Raw genomic sequence first — 17259 nt, forward strand, 5'->3', positions numbered from 1 at the left:
GTGGACGCCGGAAGGGGGGGCGTGGAAGGAGATGGGTGTTAGCCGGCCACGGATAACCTGGAGAGACAGGACTGTGCTCAGGGTCTAGGGGTGCAAAAGCTATTCTGAGAGCCAGAGCGAGCAAGAGAGAGAGGAAAAATACCTTTTAATTAAATAACTGTTGTAGTCTGCTGCCCCCACCGCTTGTTTGGTGAAAGTCTACAGGCATCTGTCATCTCCAAACTACACGGGGAAGTGGAGCTGGAGTCGAGGGAGGGGAGGTGTGTGTGTGTGTGTGTGTGTGTGTGTGTGTGTGTGCACGCGCGCGCGCGCGTGTGTGTGTGCGCGCGCGCGCACCCGCGCATGTCCTGGCTGGGGAAAGTTGGGGCCGGAGGAGAGGTGAAGGAGCAATGGTGAAAGGCAGCAGCAACTCGGTGGGCGGTCGGGGCTCCGGGCGCTGGGGATTCCCGAGCCCGGCGGAGTGCGCGCCGCGGGGGGAGCCGGGCGGCGGGGGTTGGGGGTGTCGAGGAAAACAGCTCGGTTCGGCCCGGCTCACGGGGCCGCCGCGGCGTCTCTTCTCCCCAGCCTGCCCGCCAGCCTCGGCCGCTCGCGGGGCTGCCCGCCGCACTCGCCGGCTCTGGCGCGCTCCCTCCCGGGCCCGGGGCGCAGCGCGCTCCTGTGAGCTCCAGGCTGAAAAGCCAAACCCCCGAAGCAAAACAACCGAAAAATGCGCTCCGCCGCCCCCGCATCACCCCCAGTTTCGAAGAAACGGAAATCTCCAAACTAGTAGTTGCCGGGCGAAGCCCTGGCGTCTCCGGCGAGGGCTCCCCAGAACGCGCCGCGGCCATCCGAGTGAATAATACATAAGGGCGGTCCGGGAGCCTTGGAGAGGCTCCTGCCTCCGCGGCAGCAGCAGCGGGAGGCGGCGGCGAGCTCCGGCCAGACCGCCGGGCCGCCGCCGCGGGTGGGGGCGTCTGGGCGGCCCCCGGGAAGCGCGCCCGGCACGGAGCTGCGGCTGGGGCGAGAGGGCTGTCCAGGCGCGTGGAGTGGGGGGTTCGGGGCGAGGCAGCCGGGAAAGGGGAGGCCCCGCTGTGAGTAGAAACTTGAAAAAACTGCCAGGGTGGTCGGGCTGGCGCTGGAGTTGGGGGACTCGAGGGGTGCCGTGGCTGCCCACGGCCGGTGCAGGGGGGCTTTCTTCAGACCATCCCCCGGGTCCTGCGGGACCCCGTGCTCTGCGTGCTAACCCGCACCGGCTCCGGGTAGTCGAGGGCCAACGACCCAACTCCAGCTCTCCAGGAGCGGGCGTCCGCGCTCGTGTGTGTGTGTGTGTGTGTGTGTGTGTGTGTGTGTGTGAGATTGTCGATGAGTCAGAAACCAACCCCTGCTCGCCTTTAAGGACCGAGACGAGTAGGAAAGGCTTGAAGCGCACAGCCCGCACGAGCCCGGCGGGGATTCGGGACCCGGGATTCCTCGGCAGCGCCGCGCCCCCCAATCCCGGAGTCAGATGCGTTAGGATAAGTTTCCAGGCGCGTACCTCCGACCTGTATCTCGAGGCCGCGAAACTCAGGCACTGCGTTCGCCTCTGAAAAGAGAGAAAAAGGATGGAAGGAAACTCGCAGTGAGACAGCTTTACAGCGATGCGAGCTTTGGCAACATCTTTAAGGAGATAGGGAACAAGTCGTTTGTGAGCGTTTAAAGAGCGTAGGGCCGTGGCCCGAATTTGCAAGACTGGCAGTCACGTGCAAACTCCTTGGAAACCGTAGGAGGTGGGCGAGAGGGAGGGGAGAGGGGGCTGGATCGGAGTAAAGGAAAGAGGGAGCCTGAGAAGCGGGGGGGGGGGGCGGGCAAGGCATTTATAAAGAGGAAACCTATCGGTTTCCTCGGGTAAAGTTAGTTTAACTTGATTTGGAAAAGCATTTTCCCAAAAGGCAAGATCTTTCTTCTAGAAAGGGAGACTCGTGTTGCTAAGAAAATCGGAAAGAATTTCTGATAAAGCAGCTGGCGCTGCTCTGTGGAGGATGATTAGCTCGCAGGCTGGATTGTATGGTGGGGAGAGGGAGATTATTTGCAATATTGATCTCTCTGCCAGTGGTGCGGTGTGAACTTGACGATAAAGTACAGAAACAAACGAGAGATGTACCTCATTAGAGAAGGGTGCCCTCAAGTGCTACCGAAGCCTTCATCTCTGGTGGTGAACGCGGCCAGGCAGTGCGTCTTGCCGGGGTTTGCGGTTTCCAGCGCGGCCGGATCACCATTTTCCAGGGATGCAGCTATGTGCCTAAGAACCTAGGTCCTTAGTGCTCTCCAGTTCACATTTGCAGCGGTGGGGCATGGGCACATGACCGAGAAGCCTGCCCCTAACTGTTCTTCGTCGAAAAAGGAAAAACAAACAAAACCAAAGGCAACACTAAATCTCATCTTGGACTCAGGCAGGGCTGCTATGGGGAGGCCTGGGCCAAATTTGAGAGAGTGAGACTTATTCATGATTTTTACCTGAATTCCTGCCAAAAAAGCTTACAAACCCTCCACTCCCTAAAAATAGCTTTGCTCTTAAAATATAATTTGTTTACTCTACCTCAATTAAAAATAAAACCATCTTCCTGGTGTTACAAAGTGCTCATGAACGTAAGGGTTGACTGTACTAAAAAAAAAAAAATCAAGCTTTTTATTTCTAGATCAATATGATGTGCTCTCGACATCTAATACCATGTAAAAGGAGCCTTTTTACAACATCAATAGCAGGCAGGCATGTCTCCCTAAGAAGCTCTTTTCCTGGAATCACAAGGCATTTTGATTACGTTCATTTTCACAAGAAACATGATTATGACACCTCTAGTTATAAACAAGCAAGTGAAAAAAAACAATGAGGATGGGGGCTCTTTATATAGAAATCTAGAAATTTGGAAACAACTGGGGCATTTTTTCACTACCGAACCCCAGAACAAAAACAGAAACCCAACCACGAATGATTGTTGACTCCAAGGTGTTCAGGCTTCTCTGTGACATTTTAGCACTCAGGCTGGGGGAGGGGGGATCAGGGTGATATTTTGGGAGAGAGCCCAATGTGTATCAGAGCCGAAACTGCATCTGTTACCATTTAAAAACTGGGAAATTCCATCTTATATCTGAATAGACCATGTTGCAGATCGTTTGCACCCACTTGCCAATGTGCAAAACATACCATCGTGCGAGTGTGTGTGTGTGTGTGTGTGTGTGGGAAGCATCTGCTTAGGTGGAATTTATTTCTTCGATTCAGATGAAAACCCCAATTAAAGTGTGTATGTGAAATGTCTCTGAGTTGGCTCAGTGCAGCAGACAGCAGACCATTCTTTAATTTACAGTTTCACGCCTAGGGATGGCAGTAGTGTGAGCTTCCAAAACCCAGCATTATCTTTTTCTGTTGTGCTTTTCAACCTGCAAGGCTCTCCTGTGGTGGTTTGAGTCTCCATCATGATGCGGAAGGTAGAGTGGTCATTACTGCTTGCAGAGTGGACCTAGGTCACCTTTATTTGGTTGTCACTGTGTGAGCCCAAATCAAGGCAGGCCGGGTCTGTATGATATTGAATCAATCAGTGGGAAGTGAAAAATGGAGCCAGTCCACGAGGCCAGACATCTAACGTTACTCACCTGATTGCCCAGTTCTTCGGTTACTGGATAGCCTAACCTGAGTTTGTGAAGAGACCTGCGACCACCAGACTCGACTATGCTTCTTGGCTTTTCTTGCCCACTCCCCCAGCCCCTGCCTCTCCCTCAGATTTTCCAGACTCGAAATATAAAATGGCATCCTTATATGGACACACACTAGCTTTCCAGAGTAGGCAGTGACTGTTTTGAATTTGGCCCTGGAGTTTTGTTAGCCAGCATCTGCAGTTCTTTGTACTCACTCTATCTTCTCAGGCAGGATAGAAGTTTCAATGCAGAATCATTAATGGATGTGGGTAAGTTGTTGAAAGCTTGTGCTGACTGCCTATTTTTTTTTTTTTTTTTTGGCTTGGCAGAACTTCCATGAATATGGATAGCCAAGCAGAAAGCAGCCCACTGAGGAACGCTTCTTTCCCATCCAATCCAAGTACTATAAAGAATTCAATACTCTTTTCTTTTTTCCTGGTTATTTCATAGTTCTCAAAGTAGTAACAATGTTTGGATCCGCGGAGATGAGCCACGACTTGGGAATGTCCTGCATGTACAAGGCTGTTGGAAAACCAGTATCTTAAAGTTCCAAAGATACAAACTGGGTTTCTAATTTTTTTTTTAACATTTATTTATTTTTGATAGAGAGAGAGAGACGGAGCACAAGTGGGGGAGGGGCAGAGAGAAGGAGACACAGAATCCGAAGCAGGCTCCAGGCTCTGAGCTGTCGGCACAGAGCCCCATGCGGGGCTCGAACTCACAAACTGCGAGATCCTGACGTGAGCCGAAATCGGACGCTTAACCAACTGAACCACCCAGGCGCCCCTAAACTGGGTTTCTATGCACTTTAAACATTTTTATTTTCCTGAAGATGTGCGGATGAACTGCAAAGTCATCTTTAGGTGCATTTCTGTATATTTACTTTAAATACATTTTAGAAGTACATTTTCTAAATCTGGCTCACATGACCCCCGTTTTCCCAACGTTGGGTGTCTCCTCGGTGGATAGAAGAGTGAAAGAGACTTTTGTAATATTTTGGGTTTCTTGGGGGTCTTCCTGTATGGCTGGCTTCCTTAAGGCACCAGCTTGGAAATACTGTTTGCTTTTCCTTGTAAAATTCTGGTAACCTGAAACTTAGGAACCAAGCAGCAGTCATGAGAGCTGCTGTTTTTTAATGCTGTTCCAAACACTCTGCGAGTATTTGAATCCTTTAATCTCCAAGACAACATACGAATGAGGTACTTTTGTTATCGTTCCCATTTGATAGATGCAGAAAATAAGGCACAGAGTTAAATACTTTGTCTCTCAGTGCTGGGTAGGGGCGAACCTAGGGTCTCCTCTAGCCAGTCTGGTTTCAGAGCTCAGAGTACCAACTAATTCTTTCTCTCCACACTACTGACTCTCCAGTACAATGGAAGACATCACGCGGCTGCAGGTACATGTCTAGCAAGTTTGTGATGGTGTCCTTCATTTCCCAGCTTCATGAAATAGTGAAGATCGCCTGTGTTTGCCCAAGTTTGTCCATTTTTTTTCTGGTCATTTACATAACCGGGTAAGATTCTCTTTGGTAAATGAGATGAAGTCTTCTGTTCCAGCAAAACCAACCGCAACCACCTGATGCTTTTCTTTTTTCTTGGTGATGGACTAAATGTTTTCAGTTTGCCCCCCCCCCTTTTTTTTTTGGTTTGAATGGTTGATTCAGTTTGAGAGATAGGGTCTTTAGATTGCCAGCTCCCAACCTCACATAATTATGACTTAGTGGAGGACCCATTACAAATATATGTGAGTATCAGTGTAATAACACTCTACAGAACAAATGTAATTTTAAGATTCATGAATAGAATAGTTTTATAAATAATCACTCAGATGCATCATGAAAATCCTATCATATGTGTGTGTATTTGTGTGAGTTTATGTAGGATCTATGTGTCATGTATCATATGCATGTATATATATATATATATGTATATATGTATACATACATATATAGGCATAAACTTACTCTCATTATGTAAGCAAACCCATATCATGTTGAGTTGCCCTGTATACGGTTATATTTTCAATTTAGTCCCAAACTTATCTTTTTCAGCATGGTCATGTCATAACAGGTGTCTTTTGCATTGAATCATGCATCTAACGTTTCTGTCCATCGTGAACCTCAGGGCTTTTCGTGGTTCATCCCTTCTATTGTGATCTTCCAAAATGCAGTCGTGGGAAGGGGAGGGAAAACATTAAATGTCAGTAGTTACAGCAAGACAGTCTCTAGGAAGAGGGCAGTTTCTCGGTATTTTCACATTCCTGTGGCCCTAGCGGAAATGTAAAAGTGCACGGTTTGCATTGGAATGAGAATGGGGTCACCTACCCTTTGTAGTCATCATCAAGGAAGCAGAACTTCCTTCCAGAGAGACCATAGGAAATCAATGATCACACTTTGCCGGTGAAGAGGTAAATGTGGACAGCAGCCGGCATTAAATAAAAGGGCAGCAGAAAAGTGATTTACTCTAGAAGGCAGTGTGACTTTTTGGTCCGTTCAAAGAATTCACGTTTTTGATATAATAATTACATTTAAATAGTTTTCTCTTGGAGAATGTTTGTGGAAAAAAGGAAAGGAGAAATGCCATTAGGTGATGCTACCCGCGTTTCCCTTGAACTTCGCTGTTTAAGGAAGGCAGGGTCTGGAATATGGTCACAGATACGCCCTCCCCTGATTTTTGTCTTAGTAAGAATTGACCTGATTCGTTAAAGTTACTGGATTTCCGTTTGATTGTTTTTAGATTTCGCAGAGTCCCTGATGCAGAGGGGAAGCTTGCCGCGGGGGTGGGGGGGGGGGAAGGCTCCCCTCGACAGCAAAGTGTTGCAGAAGAATCGCCCTAGAGGAGAGGCATGGGGTGGGGGGTGGGGGCCGGAGAAAATGGGAAGAGTGATCGCTGACGTCAAGGGAAATGTAAGTTTGGAAGCTTAATGAGATGCGGAAGAGCAGGTGTGCAGTTCTGATATGCGTCCCCTCTTTTGCGTGCACCTCTGACTGCTTTGCGAGCATTACCTTCTTCCGGTAGATTTGAAATCTAGAACTTCAGGTGATAGAGCTAAGGGCAGAAGGGAGCCTTTGGCTCCTATCCGGGAGAATACAGAACATCCGTGTCATCTCTTGCCTGAAAGCGTATTAGAAAAAGGGTGTTGGTTGTGTAACGACAAAGCAAAACAAGAGGCACAAAGAAAAAGAAAGAAAAGTCTCACCAGCAACCCCTACCACAGTTTGCTCCAATTTATTATTTCCAGTAGAAGTTTAGTCCCTAATGTTAACAATGAGTGATTATGATTCTGTAGTTTCGTTTACAGCATAAATTAGCATTTTGTTTTCTGTTACGGCTTTTGGATGAGGAATTATAATGTATAATTTGCTGAAAATAGATGTTATCATCTCTTAGGAGGAGAACAACCACATAAACTTGAACAAATGATAAAAATGGAATCAATTACATTTCAAATGGAAGCAGTTTACAAACCTCCAAATACAAAGTGGCAATAGTAGCTGGTTATTGTAACAAATAATTAGTTTTTTTAAACAACATTTATTGAATTCCATTGACAATTTGGTAATTGTTCACAGTCGACTGTAGCCCTCCCTCTTCCAAAATGAAATGTGGTGTGGAATGACTGCATTTTTTTTTTTTAATTTTTTTTTCAACGTTTATTTTTGGGACAGAGAGAGACAGAGCATGAACGGGGGAGGGGCAGAGAGAGAGGGAGACACAGAATCGGAGCCATCAGCCCAGAGCCTGACGCGGGGCTCGAACTCACGGACCACGAGATCGTGACCTGGCTGAAGTCGGACGCTTAACCGACTGCGCCACCCAGGCGCCCCGAATGACTGCATTTTATAAACTGCACTTTTCCTCATTATTTAGTGCTGCCCCCAGAATGCATGTGTATTTGCATAGGCAACCCCTATGCAAATGTTGACTTGAATAAAACGGTGTCACCAGACCTAGTTGACGGCTTAAGATAAACACCCAAGGGCTGATGATTGACAGTGTTTTCAGGTTCCAAAGAGAGAAAAGAAGCAAATAGTTTAAAAGGGTGTGTGCGTGTGTGAGTCTTTGTTGAAGGGGGAAACATTCAAAATGATTTATCAAACAGACGAATCGTATTTTTGCTTCAGCAGGAATTAATTTCTCTTTGCACTGCTTTGCTCCTTCTCCTACCTTTCCTGTAGTGTCTTGTCTTGTCCTGGTTTATGTGCCGGCTCACCTCCCACACTACCTAGGAGCCTCCCTGGGGGGAAGGCACCTCACCTGCCTTGGTTCTAGATCCTTCCTCGTGTCTAGCCTGTAGTCGACACACAGAACAGATGTGTTGGATAAATGGCTGAAATTTCAGAAAAATATATGTGCCATTACGTTACATACAATACTGTATGCCATTACATGTGTCACCTTATTTATTGTTCTTTGTTCCATCTCAGGATGATGAGGGCAATTCTGCAATGTCATTTTTGAAAACGGGAATTTGACTCGGAGAATAAATGAATCCTACCTTCATTTAAGCGTCTTCAGGGAAGAGCATGATTGGGTTACCATAAGCTCACTAGACCTCTTAATTTTTAAAATGAGAAATTAGGAAGTATATACTTAAATTAATAAATTCAGAAAGGATAAAGGAGGAAAAGTGGGAATCTGAGAGCTTTTAATTTTAATTTTAATTTTAATTTTTTTTTGGTAACTGCTACAAGCTGAGTGGATCATTCATTTTTGATTATTCCTAAGATTAATCTATTTCTTTAAAGTTAATATGCAAAGAAATATGTTCAACATCACTTTATTTTTAGATCCCACGATTGAGTCTGAAACAAATCAGTGGTGCATTATAAACACACAAGAATGTATCTAATGACAGGAGTCAGGCTGAACAGATGCTAAAATAGATGCTTCGTGTGAAGTCGAGGGAGCTGCAGGAGGGGATGGGAAAAAAAAAAAAACCCAAAAACCTCTAGAAGTTGGAGGGCTTGTGAGGCGAACCCTATGGAGACTTTTTACCCGTGAGATAGGTGCTTGTGCAGTTCAGGGCAGAAGAGACTCCGTTTGCTCCCGCGTAGAAGTAGGAATAATGAGACCCATCTCCGAGAACACTTGTAAAGGTGAAAAGATGCTATTGGCTGAGTCAATGTTAGGTCTTATCAGTCCGTCCTCAAATATTTATAGAGTCCCTACTGATGCGGCAGCCTAGTGGAGTGCCTGGCACATGGTGGATTCTTAATAAATTATATTGAGTCAATAATAATAGAATCCATGTACTGAACACTTACTACAACATTCCAGAAACCTTCTAAAGTGCCTTATGTGGATTAACTCATTTAGTCATCAGAATAACCCTATGAGGTGGGCACTATTATTGGTATGACATATATTTTTTTTTTTATTAAAAAAATTTTTTTTTCAACGTTTTTTATTTTTTATTTTTGGGACAGAGAGAGACAGAGCATGAACGGGGGAGGGGCAGAGAGAGAGGGAGACACAGAATCGGAAACAGGCTCCAGGCTCCGAGCCGTCAGCCCAGAGCCCGATGCGGGGCTCGAACCCACGGACCGCGAGATCGTGACCTGGCTGAAGTCGGACGTTTAACCGACTGTGCCACCCAGGCGCCCCAGTTATGGGTATGACATATTACCTGTCACCAGTGAGGCAACTGAGGCACAGAGATCCCACAGCTCGTAAGTGGTACAGCCGGGATTTTTGCCTATTGTGTCTGGCTTCCCAGCACCCGTTTTAACCACCATGCTAGGCTGCCTTCAGGTGGATGAACCAGTGGATGACAGGAAAATCGAAGAGGGATCAAACATGTTTCCTTCGGCATGGTTCTGGGACACAAGCCGGGCATCACCTCTCTGCCGCAGAGAAGCTTAGAAAATGCTTTAAGAAAGGAGCCGAGAATGGTGCTCTCTATGGTCATTAGGATGAGGGAGAGTGTACTCTTGCCTGGCAGAATCACAGAAGGTTTTAAGAAGGTAGTGACATTTCATTTGGACTTGGAAAAACGGAGAGAATTTGGGCAGGTGAGTATAGTAAGGACGGGAGTGGGGCAGAGGGAGTATTTCTGGCAGAAAGAAAACATGGGAGGAATTTGTCAAGGAGTAGTTGTGAAGGGTTTTTTTGGCGATTTGTTTTCATTCAAGACTTATTTTGTGCCTACAATGTGGTGTCCCTGCCCTCAAGGAGCTTTAATTTTTTTTTTTATGTTCATTTATTTTTGACAGAGAGAGAGAGAGAGAAAGCAAGCAGGGGATGGGCAGAGAGAGAGGGAGACACAGGATCGGAAGCAGGTCCAGGCTCTGAGCTGTCAGCACAGAGCCCCACAGGGGGCTCGAACCCATGAACCACGGGATCATGACCTGAGCCGAAGTCGGATGCGTAACTGACTGAGCCACCCAGGTGCCCCTCAAGGAGCTTTAATTTAGTAGGCAAGACGTAGATCATGTGACATATATGGTATGTGTGTAATTTATATCATAGAAGTCTTTTTGTATCTATATCCATACATACACACACGTCACGAATCTGTCATCTACTATTCGTCTATTTATCCATCCATCCATCCGTCCTCATCCTACTTATTGATTTATTCATTTATTTTTGAGAGCGAGCACGTGCGAGCATGTGCACGAGCGGGGGAGGGGCAGAGAGAGGTGGGGACAGAGGATCCCAAGCAGGCTCTGCACCTGACAGCAGAGAGCCCGATGTGGAGCTTGAACTCAGGAACCGTGAGATCATGAACCTGAGCCCAAGGCGGACACTCAACCGACCGAGCCACCCAGGTGCTCCTTTCCTCACTCCCTTTATTTTTTTTTTTTAATTTTTTTTAACGTTTTTATTTATTTTTGAGACAGAGAGAGACAGAGCATGAGCAGGGGAGGGGCAGAGAGAGAGGGAGACACAGAATCGGAAGCAGGCTCCAGGCTCTGAGCTGTCAGCACAGAGCCCGACGCGGGGCTCGAACTCACAGACTGCGAGATCATGACCTGAGCCGAAGTCGGACGCTCAACCGACTGAGCCACCCAGGCGCCCCCCTCACTCCCTTTAAACTGCGAGATGTCAAGAAAGAAAAAGAATGTCTACAGTAAGACCAGGTGAAGGGGGCGAGGTCTGTCCTGAAACTCATGTGTGACTTTGGAAATTTACAAGTGGGGCCTTCCCAGGGTGAATCTCCCTCCAGCGGCTCCCCTCCCTCTCTCTTACTCAGCAAAGGGAAGGAGCTGGCAGAGCTGGATCCTGTGAGTAATCCAGATCCAAGACTTGCTTTCCACCCTGTTCTGTCACAAGCAAGCAAGCTTTGAAACTTTGCTGGAAAGGGAGGATCTATGCATCATTCAAAATCCGCTCTGTTGACAATGTCAAGAGAACAGTTTAACTAGTAAGTCAAACGTAAGATTTTATTTTGGATCTTCTTGAACTTTAATAGATTCCTAACCTTTTTCTGGGTTAAAATGAGTCACCCGACCTAGAGAGTAAAATGGCATCTGAAGTTGGGGCCACACTCTGGGCCTGTGCAGCTGTGCTAATGCAATCTTTTACTTCTTTCTTTGTGTGATGTCAGACTGAAAGGCTTACATAGCTTTGTGAAAAGAGCCAAAAAATTGTAAAAGGGGATGGAATCATCTTTACAATGTTTATCAAAGGCTTGTTATTTTTAGGAAGTAGGACTCCATTGCTAGTGGGTTTTTTGATCTGCTACACAATTGCATGAGAAATAATTGAAAAATTATTTCCCCCAATTAAACTAGTCCTAACGACCACGTTGCTAGAGAAGAGTGTGGGCTGATTCCTTGGGTACGTGCGTGAAAGTGAACGTGCTCGTTCATTCTTCCGAGATTTTGGCCGTATCCATTCTTTTACTGTTCTAGGATAATCAAGTGTGATGATGTTTTTGGGGAGTGTTTGTAAACTGTAAAGTTCTGTCTTAGTCATTATCATTATGGTGGAAGGAGGGTATGCTTTCCGAAAAGGGAAACCATTTTCGTATTATAGTAGCACGGAAAACAGACCCAGAAATAAAGTAAATGTTAAATAAATAGACATTATTCTCACTTAAGTAGTTATTTTTAAAATGCTTGCTTACAACGATATTAAACGTTTGCATTGTGGGGCCTCACTCCAGGAGCAAGGACTAAATCTGTATTAAATCTCTTTGCCTCCGCCGTAATGGATTCCATCAAGTGACCTCTCAAAGCATCCCAAACAAGCATTGACTGAGGTCATTTCAGGCTAATGAGTCTTCCCCAAGCATTACTTAGTTGTTTAAATAAAGTAATTAGAGAATGTCCTAGAATATGAGAGCCTTCGGAAATACTCGAATAGCCCTCCTTTTTGGAGAATTTTGGGAAAATGCCTCACAGATTTGGGCATATATAGTAAGTAAGCCTTTATTTTAATGTTTAGTTTTGAGAAAGAAAGAGGGGGGAGGGGCTGTGAGAGAGGGGAAGGGGCGGAGAGAGAGGGGGGCAGAGGATCTGAAGCGGGCTTCGTGCTTGACTGCAAAGAGCCTGATGTGGGGCTCGAACTCACAAACAGTGAGATCACAACCTGAGCCGAGCCGACTGAGCCACCCAGGCTCCCCAATGAAGAAGTCTTTCTAAACAGTAAGCACTGCTCAAATGCTAGTTGTTACTAGTGCTTTTATGCCGGCATTGTATGTAAATAGCTAGTTTTTTTCTTAGTTGATTTATAAGTGCTGTGTGTTTTTCTTTTTTTTATAACATTGTTTGCACCCCCCACAACATTAAACACACTGTTGAGCATGAAATAGGTGCTAACTAAAATCCTTATCAATCATTTCAATAGAGAAATAAACCTGGGCTCGTTATGGGAATTTCAAGATATCAGCCCCTAATTCAAAAATGGTCAGACCACAGAGGGGCAGGAATGTTCTCCTTTAAGTACCAACCCCAAAGGCCCTTTCCTTCCAAATTAGGACTAATACCTCTGTTGTCCTGCATTTTCAAGTGCAGGGAATACTTTCCTCCTTTATATTTTGCTACCTAATTAAAAAAATATGTGTGTAAACTTGTTTTCTAGGGCACTGTTTTTGAATATCATCTGCCAGGAAACTGATAAAAACATATCGTTAATTTTTCTTATCGATAACATTTTTGTTTTGGAAAATTTTCCTAAGAAAGTAAAGAAAAGAGAGGAAAATCAAAACCGTACACAATGCAAATACCTAAAGATAGTCACAGGTGATATTTTAACATATACACTTCTCTACTGTGTTCTTAGCCTTCAGATTTCATTTTTGAATTGGTATCCTATGTATTTTTGTAACCTGATTTTAGCCCAATAAATCATACCCAACTGCCGTGCAGTGTTTCATATGCCTTCGTGTCCCTTTTAATGGCTCTGTAAGTATTCCGTTGTGCGATTATAGGACAATTTATTTTATTTTTTTTATTTTGAAAAAATTTTTTTTAACATTTTATTTATTTTTGAGACAGAGAGGGACAGAGCATGAACGGGGGAGGGGCAGAGAGAGAGGGAGACACAGAATCGGAAGCCGGCTCCAGGCTCCGAGCCATCAGCCCAGAGCCCGACACGGGGCTCGAACTCACGGACTGCGAGATCGTGACCTGAGCTGAAGTCGGACGCTTAACCGACTGAGCCACCCAGGCGCCCCTAGGACAATTTATTTAACCATCCTCCTAAATATTGGGTATTTAGCTTGTTGCCAATTATGACTGAACCTGGGGGCATATCTATGATTATTTCTTTAGGGTAATACCGAGTGGTAGGACTGCCAGGTCCAAGGGCATAAACATTTTAAGACTTTTGTGTTACTTGCTTCTCAGAAAAGAAGCACCAACTTAACACTCCGAGTAGCCATTTGTTAAGTTCCCAGGTGGAGGCTATTATATAACGAATCCTCATAGTACAGTATTTTCTTTGCCTGTTTGGAAACTTCAAAATAAACCTTTTTTTAATGACTATATCAGTCAAGAGGTTATACTCTTTTTTTTTTTTTCTTTTTTGAGAGAGAGAGGGAGCACGCATACATGTGCACATGCATGAGTTGGGGAGGGGCAGAGGGAGAGGGAGACAGAATCCTAAGCAGGCGCCACGCCCAGCGAGGAGCCCAATGCAAGGTTCCATCTCATGACCCTGAGATCATGAAGAGTCAGGCGCTCAACCGACTGAGCCACCCAGATACCCCAAGACGTCATACTCACAACAATGATGACCTTTTGTCTTCAGCTTTTGCAAATCCTTTGGGCTACTAGAACAAAATGTGGGTTAGGTGACCCAAGCAAATAGTTTATGTCAAGAATTTAAGTCTGGTTATCAGATGAGCACTTTTTTTCTCTTTTTCCAGGGCCTATCTCTGCAAATATCTACCGCCTTATGTTCTGTTGAGATCTAAAGAGAGAAAAATCTTTCTTGTTCCTCTCACTGAATTACTTAAACTTCAGCACAAGGAATAAGCCTGGACTGTAAGCAGTATGTCTTGTCATTCCAGAGATAATTCCAAGGGAAGAGGGATGTTGACTACAATGCATTCGTGCGTCGTTGTTGTTGGCCTGGTCTGGACGCCGACAAAACAAATCTTAGAGATATTCATGACAATAAAAACTCTTGTACAAAAGTCAGCATGATTAAGTTCTGTAATGAAGGCCATTCTCATTTCTCTCTGGCTTTCCCCACTTCCTTTCTCAGATGGACTCCTTGCGACTTTTCTCAGTAGGACTTTTTTAGGACGCTTGGTCCATCGGCAGTATAAACGCCCTTTCCCCAAATCTTGCCTTGACTGAAATTTCATTCCTGTCTAAGAAAGTGCATTTTGGGGAGGGGGCAGCAGTCGTTCATTTGTTTACATCCCTTAGGCCCAGGGAGGCTGTGGCCATTGTTGCTTCCAGAACATTATACTGTCTCACAAAACTGTATGATCCCTGCATAGCCTCCAGTGAAATTCCCATCAGACCTTTCATCCCGGCCATCTTATCATGTTCATGTCACTTCCCTGTGTCCTTCAGGGCCCAGGACCTGGCTCATGTCTCCTCTCTACCCCGAATGCCACCACCCAATGGTCTTCAGCATCTGTGCATGGGGAATGTACCCAGTGGCTTAGCTTCCAAGTGGCAGCCCAGTCACATCGCCCACACCCTGGCCTCGTCCTTTGGAATGGCTCTGCTTCTAGAAACTTAAACTCCAGTGTAATCATCTATGACTGTAGTCTCGTAGCCTTCCTACTCCCTCACCCATTTATCTGCAACATGTCTGTCCCTGTGCTACTCTCCCTTTTCCCCAGGTCATCAACCATACTTTCCCGCCCACTCCTTTAGCCAGCCCAGATCCTAGGATATGTCACTTTAACCATTCTCTTGAGAAAACCTCAAAGCCCTTAATCTCCTGCCCTTCTGCATCTGTCTGTTAAATCTCAGTCTTGGATCCGTCCAACCAACGGCCTTGGTTTGCTTCCGCAGGCAAGCTTTTGACTTGCTATTGGAAAAACCCCGTCATGTTAAAGAATGCTGCTATAATTTTATTGTCCCCCACCTCAGTGCCATTCAAGAAGCCTTGTTTGGATCATCGGGCTCGCTCACTGTCCATATCTGCAACTGCAGACACTTGCCCACCGTCAACAACTCCCCTGCCCACCCTGGCTGTCTTCCCAGGTGAAGATTTGCGATTACCCAATATAAGTTCCGTCAGCTTTTGGTTTCCTATCTGGAAATCTCCATCTTTCCAGCCCCGGTTTTCCTTGAACCTGTGGATATCATTCCCCTCCCATTCTCTCCAGGATGTTGAGCCATTAGTTATGCCTTTGTGACTCCACTTAGGAATAAATGTACCAAGATCTCTCCCAGCTTGAAAAATTTCTCCGTCAACCTTTCACTTCCCTTTAGACGTTGTCTGTCACCTTTTGTTGAGTGGCACGAAAGACCCAGCTGTTGTTGAGGGCCATCCATTTTTTTTTTTGTCAACGTTTATTTATTTTTGGGACAGAGAGAAACAGAGCATGAACGGGGGAGGGGCAGAGAGAGAGGGAGACACAGAATCGGAAACAGGCTCCAGGCTCCGAGCCATCAGCCCAGAGCCCGACGCGGGGCTCGAACTCCCGGACCGCGAGATCGTGACCTGGCTGAAGTCGGACGCTTAACCGACTGCGCCACCCAGGCGCCCCATGGGGGGCCATCCATTTTAATGACGTAAATCCACAGATTCTTGGAGCAAAGGGGCAGTTAGTGTTCCAGGGCAGGGAACCTGTTGCCATGGTCAGCAAGAGACTTGTAGACACTCACTGTTTCCAAATCCTCCCCTCCCTTTCACTTTTTAGTGCCCTTTAATAACGGTTTTAGCCTCCACTACTTTGCTGAAGCTCTTCTGGCAATGACTTTATAATTCCCCATTGCTGGGGACTCATATTAGTTTACATATACATTCTTTAGACATTTGTGTGACTTCGAGTCTGTTGAGAAATTCCTTTGGCTTCTGTGGCATCTTCCTGTCTTTCCTCATGTTTCCTCCTCTCCCTCATTGACTCTCTTGCTTTGCCTGACCTTTGTCGTTCCTGGGATCCCACCTGGATCTCATTTCACTCTGCGCTTGCTCTCCTGTGGCAATCTACCCACCCATGAAAATCAGTGACATGCGTGCCTTTGTCTTTCAGATTTGTGTTTCCAGGCAAGATCTCTCTCCTGGGCTCCAGAACTGTTGAACCAACTGGATATTTGACAGTCCTATTGATATTTCAAGCACAACATGTCAAATATGTCCTCATCCAGATTATGTTGCTCTTGAATTCCTTATCTGGGTAAAAGGCAATAATACTCATTGTACCTCTCAGTTAACGCTTGCAGTATACCAAGCCACCCAAAACTTTGTGGGTAAAAACAACCATTTGTAAGTGCATAATTACATGGGTCAGGAATGTGGGCTGAGATCAGTTGGGTGGTTCTTCTGCTGCATTTGGCTAGGTTCAATGATGCCTGTGGTCAGCTGGCAGTTGATGGTCTGACTCCTATCTGGCAGAGGGGTGGCTGTTGGCTGGGCCATGGGGGTGACTGAGCCATGTTTTCATGTATCCATCATCCAGCATGCTAGCCCATGCTCATTCACATAGCAGTGATCACAAGGTTCTCAAGAAAAGCAAGAGAGAGGAAGACCAAAGGTTTCTTGAAGCCCCTTGCTCTCATTATAAAACATTACTTCTGTCTTATTCTGTTGGTCAGAGAAAGTCACAAGGCCATCCCAGATTCAGGGAGTGGAGGAACAGATTCTACTACTGGAAGGGAGGGGCTACATGGCCACGAGGACCACATATGTGTTTGGTGGCTGTGGGAGTGGGTGGGTGGGAAGGAATTAGATTGGCTTAAAGTGGTTCATGCAATGGTAGAGGCCTGGTAAATCCAAAATCTGCAGAGTAGATTGGCAGTCTAGAGACTCAGGGAAGAGTTGCTATTTGATTCTGAAACCCATCTGCTGGCAGAATTCTTGCTGAAGAGAAATCAGTCTTTCTTCTGATGGGGACTTCAACTGGATCGGATGAGGCCCACCCACATTATGGAGGGTAACCTGCTTTACTCAAAGTCACCAATTTAAGTATTAATCTCATCCAGGAAACACCTTTACGGAAACATCCAGAATACTGTCTGGATGCAGGTAGCCT

At 45.9% G+C, this 17259-nt stretch overlaps 1 protein-coding gene across 1 annotated transcript in view; it reads left to right on the forward strand.

Annotated features, from left to right (window-relative positions):
* PPARGC1A (PPARG coactivator 1 alpha) overlaps positions 1 to 17259 on the forward strand; it is a 655208-nt gene that overhangs the window by 858 nt on the left and 637091 nt on the right. The window lies entirely within an intron of this gene.

The sequence above is a fragment of the Herpailurus yagouaroundi genome, unplaced genomic scaffold (genome assembly GCF_014898765.1).
Source record: "Herpailurus yagouaroundi ecotype Mexico unplaced genomic scaffold, PumYag 28, whole genome shotgun sequence".
NCBI classification, from domain to species: domain Eukaryota; kingdom Metazoa; phylum Chordata; class Mammalia; order Carnivora; family Felidae; genus Herpailurus; species Herpailurus yagouaroundi.